General features: G+C 36.8%; 1 pseudogene; it reads left to right on the forward strand.

The window, feature by feature from the left end:
• Positions 1-507: 507 nt before the first annotated feature.
• On the forward strand, positions 508-4,491 carry LOC101707351 (PRAME family member 12-like; annotated as a pseudogene).
• Positions 4,492-9,269: the final 4,778 nt, after the last annotated feature.

Below are 9,269 nucleotides of genomic sequence, written 5' to 3' on the forward strand. Positions count from 1 at the left end.
CATCAATAAGAACTTATTGAGAAGCCATTAGAGTGGAAGATGCAATATTATACTGCTCAGATATTTCTTTTTCTTTAATTTTTTGATCACATTTTACCTTTTTCCAGTATGTGTTCTGTCATTTTTCTGATCTCTTGAAGTCTTGTAGTTTTTGTTCACTGATTAAATTCTACTAGTTACACAGCTTGTGATCATGCTGAGACTACCACCATGAAAATATGAAATCTTTTACATTAGAAATATAGGGCTCATGGATTCTTTTTTTATTTTAATGGAAATTCATATTTAACTGATACATACACAATAAAAATTGGGCTCAGTCCTGGAGCTTCCAGTCAGTGCCCAGTCCTGCTAGAATCCCACAGCTCCATCACCCTTATCTGCACCAGACTTACCTCATAGTTCAGAGTGACCTTGATATCCCTTTGTAGTCCAAGCTGGCCTTGAAAGCACAGCAGTCCTCCTGCCTCAGCCTCCAGACTGCTTTGATTACAAGAGTTTCTCAGGATGACTACACAGAGCCCACTGACTCTGTATGAGCTGACCAAGCAGAGCCTGCTGAACAGTGAGACCACAGTCAGCACTGCTCTGTGTTGATACAGAAAAGTTTTAGATAACTTAATAGATTGAATATTAAGATAGTTGTAGAAGCAAAGTAAGTAATGTGTTCTTTTAAGATTTGCTTTTCCTGTAACTCCTTGTTTAAGGTGAAGATTATCTGATTCTAACCAGTAACTTCATTAACCTAACAAAGTTACTGTGCCAGGGTGAATTTACAATGTATATGGCCTATCTTGTGTCTGTGATTTGTAAATGGGAACTGGAATTGTATTGACATATCAAAGACCACTAGGGATGAGATAATGGCTAAAAAAGGATATAAAAAGGGAAATGCTGAACAAAGGGTCGGATATTGACCAGACTGGTTTCTGGCATTCCCTTCCACTCCCGAGAAGAAATTTTATTATTTTATCTGAATTCTGTGTCTCTGTGTATTTCTTCCAAGATTTCTGCAAAATGCATGACCTGCCCTCCCTGATCTTCCATGAAATTTTCACAGAGGCCTTCATGAGGGAACACAATGATGTCCTAAAGGTGATAGCACAGGCCTCGCCTTTCCCTTGCCTCCCCTTGAGGACCCTGATGACTCTGAGGAAACCAAAGACCTCACACTCTATTTGGAGAAATCGCACTGCAACAGAGAAACCTATGTACCTTGCAAGCCCTACTGGATGGAATTGACATTCAGCTATCCCAGAAGGTTCACCACAGGTGGAGACTGCAGGTGTTGGATTGGAGGGATGTACACCGGGACTTCTGGACTGTAGGATCCAGTGCCATGAGTGCTGCCCACTCAGAAGATGCCAGCAGTAAGGAGGCAGGCAAGCCTGGGTTGAGGAAGAAGAAAGTGACCTTGACAATATTCGCACACCTTTGCTTTGAAGCCTGGAGTAGGTCTTGTGCCACCCGTGATGAATTACAACTCTGTCTCTTGAAGTGGGCCAGGAAGAGAAAAGCTTCAGTACATCTGAGCTGTGAGAAAGTGATGATAAAATCCGTTGCTGTCTTTACAATCCTGAAGCTTCTTTGCACTGTGCAACTGGACTCTATCCAGGAACTGGACGTGTCCAGTGACTGGGGTCAGGAAAGCATGAAAGCATTTGTTCCTCAGCTCAAGAAGATGTTGAACCTTCACACATTTCACTTCAGCAGCCTGAGCCCAGAAGTGTATACTTCATCCTGGAAAAACAAGTGACATTCCCACATCTATGCTTTTCACTTAGGACAGATGCAAAGTCTCCAGGAGCTTCATATAGATGATGTCTTCTTCCTGGAAGGAACTCTGCACAAAATCTTCAGGAGCCAGACCCCCTTGGAGGCCCTCTCCTTGAGTTCAAGTCCACTGAAGGAATCTGACCTAAAGCATCTGGCCCAATGTCCAAGCATGAGCCAGCTGAAGTTCCTGAGTCTTAGGAAGTTCTCAATGAAATCATTCAACCCAGAGACCCTCCAGGCTCTGCTAGACAAACTGGCCAGCACCCTGGAGACCCTGGTCCTAGAGAACTGTGACATCATGACACCCAGTTCCTTGCCATCTTGCCTCCCCTGAGCTGCTGCTCCCAGCTCAAGACCTTCAGTTGCTATGGGAACCCCATTTCCCTGGACATCCTTCAGGTCCTGCTGCATGAGTGTACTGCACTGAGCCAGTTAACCCAGGAGCTGTATCCTGCCCCACTGGAGAGCTATGAGTCCAAGATTCCTACAAAGTTTGTGCACCCTGAGAAATTTCCCCAGGTCTGTGCTAAATTGGCACAGGTACTGATGGACATAAGGCCATCCCTTAGGGTCCAGATCTGTACCTACTCCTGTGATTGGTGCATGGTGTGCCAACTGTATATGCTGGAGCCCAGTGGAAACTGGGAAATCATAGAAGAGCATCACTATCAAAGTAGGTTTAAGTGTGACAGTTGTGTGAATCCCCTGCTTGGTGACCATATCTTTCTTTTGTAGAGGTCCCCTCAAAGCCTCCTGTGCTCCCAGGTAGGCCTTTCAGAAGTGACTGGATCATGGATGCATGATACTCATCAGCGGACTTCTGTATTGCGTCTACAGCTCAATGTGATGCAGGGAAATGAGGCGAGGTCAGAGGAGGTGTGTCACTGGGGGCGTGGTCTAGAAGGCTCTGTCTCTCACCCTTCTCTGTTTATCTCCCTCTGCCATGCCAACCTATGAACTGAACTATGAGACCAAGTAAACCTTTCCTCTTTAAAATTATGAGGGTTGTCTATAGTGTATCAGTGACGATGGAATAGTGAATTCAGACGCATATGTCTGAAGTTAGTGTTGCATAGATTGTCAAGGAATGAGCATAAAGGGACTCTTGGCAAGTAAGGTAGAACATGTCCAATGTCTAGGCACTTTGGTGGCTGAGGGTACCCTTAATTTTGAGGGCCAGCCTGAGCTACATTGCGAGACTATCTCCCCAAAAGAATAAATAAAGAAATAAATCCTCAATATAAAATTTAAAAAAACAACAACAGTAAAAATTGTATGTATTTTGGGGTACTATAGCATGTATTTTTATATTTATACCTTGTATATTTAAGTCAGGTTAAACATATCTAAATTCTCAAGTTTTTTTCATTTCTCCATGCTGCAAATATTCAAACTATTTGTAACCTATTTTTATAGAATCTTTATGCTATTTTCCATAATGTCTGTATTAACTTAAATTCCCATATACCAGTATGAAAAGGTTCCCTTTTTTCTTTTCTGGTTATCATTTTGTGTCTTTTGTCTCCTTGATATAGCTCTTCTTACTGTAGTAAGGTGATATTTCTTTGTGGTTTTGACTTCCATTTCCCTGATAAGTGGAGACTTCAAGCATTTCTTCATTAACTTTTGGCCATTTGTATTTGTTCTTTTGAGAATTTTCTCCTTAAGTGTATTCACCATTTTAAAGTCAAGTTATTTGTTTTTTGGCTATTGAGATTTTAGAGTTCCTTATATATTCTATATAATAGTGTCTTACTGGAGGTATATTTCAGAATTTCTTTTCCTATTTGTAGCTTGTTTTTTCACCCTGTTAATTATTTTGTTTACTCTGAGTGAATTTTAGAGTTTGATATAATACCACATGTCTGCTTTTTCTTTTGTTTCTTCTACTTTGCAGATCTTATACAGAAAATTTTTGGCCATTATTTTGAAGTATTTCCCCTATGATATGGGAAGTTTCTGGAAGTTTCATAATTTTCAAATCCCACATGAAATAATAAAACATTTATGACTGATATATATAGAGTTTTATTGATTTTTATGGGTATTATATGGGCTCAAAAAAAAAAACAAACTAAAGAAATTGTATGTGTGTATGTGTGATTCTCTTCCCAAATATATTTTTGTCCAGCTGCAGATTTATCAAAGGTACAACATAGATTCTGTGCCTACTATGTAATCGTTCCCTCAGGTCAAACTGTAGGCAATGGCATTGCAATCTAACTACGATGTTAGACTTAAGTCTTTTGAAAATTCTGGGAATCCACATACCACTCCACCTTAGAGATTTGAAGCAATGTGGTCTAAAGCAAGACCAATATGATGGGTAGAGTGGGACTTTACTAAGGACTGTTATGGAACTATAGTACTTTGAAGAAATAGGAACTTTTAGAGAAGGCCAGATTTGATGTTGAGCTTAAAGTTTAGGATTGGGGTGTGGAGGATTGTGATAAGTATTTGTACTGGGTGTTTCATTGCATTATGAAGAAAATTAAGTAAAAAAAAAAAGAAAAGAAAAGAAAATTAAGTGTGCTGTCTTGAATTTCTCCTTTCCTACTTTTGATTCTAATATCTCCCAACTTTCAATTATAATTGAAATTCACATGAGGAGAATAAAGATACAGTACAGTAAAATACAAGCCCCATGGCTGCCACTTGAGTGGAAGGAGAGGGATTATTCAAAGGAACTGTGGAAGGGAGAGGATTGGTGGCCTGAAACAAAGTAGTGGCAGTGTGGATGACTATCTCTATATTCCAAAGAATATAGGTTGGACATGTAAAAATTATCTGTATTAAGATTTTGTGCCATCCTTTCCTCTCACATGGTTCAGATAATACCATACATCACTTTGTCTTAATGTAGAAGGCAGTCTACCGGACTCTGTGAGTATGTTCTTTACTGTTTGACATTAAAAGATCATGGGAGCCTACAGGGAGGAGACATACATGATATTGTGTGATAATCACCAAGGTCAATAGGCATAGAATTCCACAGTTTGGTGTAGAAACCAGACTGACCACAAGATTAAAATTCAAATGAAATAGTTATGGATGGAAATTGGGGTAGGTAGAATAAGAAGTCAAGCCACAATTGACCTTAGCATTGTTAGCAGTGTAGGTTTGGATTCTGGGCCATTTTGAGAAATGACCAAAACCCTCCTGGTGAAGAAGCTATGGGGACTTTTTGTCTTTGCAGATGCTATGAGTCTGAATATCATCAATGTTTAATCTTTAATTTTGCTAGCCTAGTATAATTTATTAGTCTGCATCTATTTTTCTGAGTTAGCAAGACAATACTGAGTTTTTTATATTTTGTACTGAGAATCTAACTTGTGACCTTGCACTTGTGAGCCAGGTGGCAGAACCACTGAGCTAAATCCCCAGCCCTAAAAGTGAGCTCTTTGAACAAGCTCTTAAGTACATAATAATTCCTCAAATATTGATTTCATTTGTAGTTACTGTTTCATCCCAAAGCAGTGCTGTTGGCTGAATGCAGAATCCAGAATAGACTAGAAACTTTCATACAGAGACAAACCCTCTACCCAGGGCAAATAACAAAGAGAATGGTACTTACTAAAAGACTCCTACACAATACTGTAAGAGACACTCTCCTTAGTTGGTCTGCAAACCTCAACACAGTAGTAACAACTAAATGAGAAAGTAAGGTAATCAGATGTCTCCAAAAATATAAACTTCCCAAAAGCTGACTCTATAGTTCAGAAGGGAAAGACACTCCAAAGAACTAAAAACAAAAACAAAACTCATAGTTAAAATGATCAATTAAATTCAAGACAAAAAGGTGCTAAATGAATCAATAAGAGAAATGAACAATGAGCTCAAAGGAGATACAAATAAACAGCTGATTGAAGTAAAGAAAGCAATATAATTTATAACAGATCACTTTAGTAAAAAGATAAGGGTTCTAAAAAGAACGAAGCAGAAATCCTGGAAATGAAAACCTAAGTCAAGAAAAATAAATCACTAGAAAGTCTCTGTAAGACAAGATGCATCAGAAGAAAGAATATCAGAACTTGTAGAAAATATAGAGGTAGTAGGTCATTCAGGTGGTAAAAAAAGAAAAACAAAGAATAAGAAACAGCAAAAGAGTAATTCAAGACCACATAGATAAACTTAACAAAAATTTAAGGTCCATTGGCCTAGATTTGGACTTGGGAATACAGGTAAATTGTATAAAAATGTATCCATTGAAATTATTGCAGAAAATTTCTCAGACCTGGAGGATGAGAAGGAAACACAAGGCAGTTAGAATCATCAATGTCCTAAATAAACATGACCAGAAAATAACCTTTCCACAACATATCATATTCTAAATGCCAGAAATTCAAGATAAGAAAGAATATTTAAAGTTATAGAGAAGCATGAAGTCATTCATAAAGGCAGATTCATCAGAATAACACATTTCTCAACAGAAAAGTAAAGGTGAAGAGAACTTTAAATTACATACTTTAAGGCCTACAAATATAGATGCTAACTCACATTTCTATATATTGTACTATTTTCCTTTAATATTGAAGGAGAAATGAAGACTTTCTACAGTGCTGCCAAGTGCTTTCCAGAGGGGGGACACGCTCTTAAAAATATTACAGTGCATCCACATCAACTTTATTTCCTAGGTGGTACCATGTGCCTTCTGATTTTTCAACAAAGTAAAAATCATAAAAGATAAAGAATCATTTCAGTATATTGAGGTGGCCACAACAGCATAAAACATGAAAAAGGATTTCCAAAACTGCCTCAGAATGCAATAATGATAGGATAAGTGTGGTCAAAGAGAAGGTGTATTTTAAGGGGTAGTAAATGACAATTTGTCTTTTACCATAATACATTTTTATTTTTTAGTTTTAGTTTTATTGGTGGATTTTAGATATACATAGTGATCACATTCATTATAGAGAATTTGTACCTTGCATATTATACCTTGATTTTTTTTTCTCCAATCCTCTCCCCTCTCTTTAAACTCTCCTCCCTCCTTATTTGCAAAAGCTTTGTTTCCATTTTTTCCTTCTATTCTCTATTTTTTCTTTTTCATTCTTTCTCCTCACCCAGCTCCCTTGTTCCCCTTCCCATTTGAACATTTTCTTCACATTTCCCAATATCTATTATCCATTTTGATCTTTATTTACCATTTCAATTTCTCACATCAGAGAAACAAGGCAATATTTACATATGAGTGTCTGATTTAATTTATTTAAGAGTGTGGTCTCACGGTGCATCCTTTTATCTATAAATGCCTTAAGTTTATCCTTCTTTATAGCACAGTAGTTGTATACTCCATTGTATACAAATACCATATTTTTTCATGCATTCATCTGTTGATGGGCAATTGGGCTATTTCCAAGATTTAGCTATTACAAATTGTGCAGCTTTAAACATAGGTATGCATGTATCATTGTAGTATGATGCCATTAATTCTTTCAAGAAGATACCAAGAAGGGGGATAGCTGGGTCAAATGGAACCTCTAGTTTTAATTTTTTGAGGAATTTTGATACTAATTTCCATGGTGGTTGCACAAGTCTGCACTCCCACCAGCAGTGCAGAAGGCTTCTTTTCTCTTCACTTCCTCTCCATCATTTTTTATTGCTGATTTCTTAATAACAGCCATTCTTTCTGGTGTGAGGTGGAATCTCAGTGTTGTTTTAATTTGCATCTCTTGAATGACCAGTGAGGTTAAACATTTTTTTCATATATTTATTTGCCATTTGTACTTCTTCTTCTGAGCACTGTCTTCATTTTAGATGCTCATTTGTGGATTGTGTCTTTAAATTTGGGAGTCTGATTTTTTTTGAGTTCTTGATATATTCCAGATGTTAGATGTTTGAGGAAAATCTAGCAAAAAATTTTTTTATTGGCTCACCTTGTTTTGCTTTTTGTTTTATGTTTTCTGCTCCACAACAATCCCATGTTTTGATTATTATCCCATTTCTTGTATTATTTTCTGTCCAATCAGGATTTTATTCATAAATTCTTTCCCTACAGCTATATCTTCAAGAGATCTACCTATTCTATCTTACAATAGATTTAGAGTTTCTGTTTTAACATTTAGATCTTTGATCTGTTTCAATTTTAGTTTAGTGCAGGTGAAAGATATAGGTCTAACTTTGATGTTTGGTATGTGGAAAGTCAGTTTTTCCAGAACCATTTATTAAAGAGGCTCTCTTTCTTCCAGTGAAGGTGTTTGGCTCCTTCGTCAAAGATCAAGTGGCTGTATATATCTAGAGATGGTTCTGCATCTTCTAACCTGTTCTATTGATCCTCAGGTTTGTTTTTCTGCCAGTACCATGCTGTTTTTATCACAGTAGCTTTGTAGTATAATTTCATGCCAGGGATTGTGATGCCCCATGGCTTGCCTTTGTTGCTCAGAATTACTTTTGGTACTCTGGGTCTCTTCTGGTTCCAACAAATTTTAGGATTGTTTTCTTTAATTCTGTGAGGTATACTATTGATATTTTGATTAGTATTACATTAAATCTATATAGTAATTTTGGAAATATGACAATTTTCACTACATTAATACTTCCTACCCAAGAACAAGGGATATATTTCCATTTTTTGATATCCTTTTCCATCTCTTTTTTCAGAGTACTGTAGTTTTCAATGTAAAGGTCTTTTACTTTCTGATTGACTCCTAGGAATTTCATTTTTTAAAATGTTACTGTGAAAGTTGTGGCTTCCTTAATTTCTTTCTCAGTGAGTTTGCTGTTGTGTACAGGAATGCTACTGATTTTTGAGTGTTGACTTTTGAGTATTGAGTGTAGCTAACTGAAGAATTTAGTTATTAAATCTAGAATCCTTGGGTGGAGTTTTTGGAGTCTTCTATGTAGAGTATCATGTCATCAACAAATAATGGTAATTTAAAATCTTCCTTTCCTATCCTTATACCTTTTATTTCTTCCTCTTGTCTAATTGCTCTGGGTAATGAACAGAAGTGGTGATAGTGGACATTCTTGTCTTGTTCCTGATTTTAGAGTTTTTGTTCCTGATTTTCAGTTTTTGTCTATTTAGTATGATGTTGGCTGTTGCTTTGTCATATATGGCTTTTATCAAATTGAGATAAAGACCATCTATTCCAATTTTTCTTTCATATTTTTATCTTCAATCAGTGTTGGACTTTTTCTGCATCTATTGAGATGATTATGTGGTTTTTGCACTTGGTTCTGTTGATAGGGTTTATAACGTTTATTGATTTGTGTATGTTGAACCATCTGCAAATCCCTGGTATGAATCCTACTTGGTCATGGTGTATAATCTTCTTGATGATGTGCTGGATTCTATTTTCTAGTCTAACAGGATTTTTGTGTCTATGTTCATTATGGAGATTGGCCTGTAGTCTTTTTTTTTTTTTTTTGGTTGGATTTTTCTCCTCAGGTTTTGGTATCTGTGTAATGCTTTCTTCCAGAAATGAGTTTGGGAAAATTGCTTCCCTTTCAATTTTATTAAAGAGTTTGAGGATTAATGGCATTTGATTGTCTCT

Source organism: Heterocephalus glaber, unplaced genomic scaffold (assembly GCF_053883595.1).
Source record: "Heterocephalus glaber isolate CG9 unplaced genomic scaffold, H.glaber_assembly_v1.0 deba00001442, whole genome shotgun sequence".
NCBI lineage: Eukaryota > Metazoa > Chordata > Mammalia > Rodentia > Bathyergidae > Heterocephalus > Heterocephalus glaber.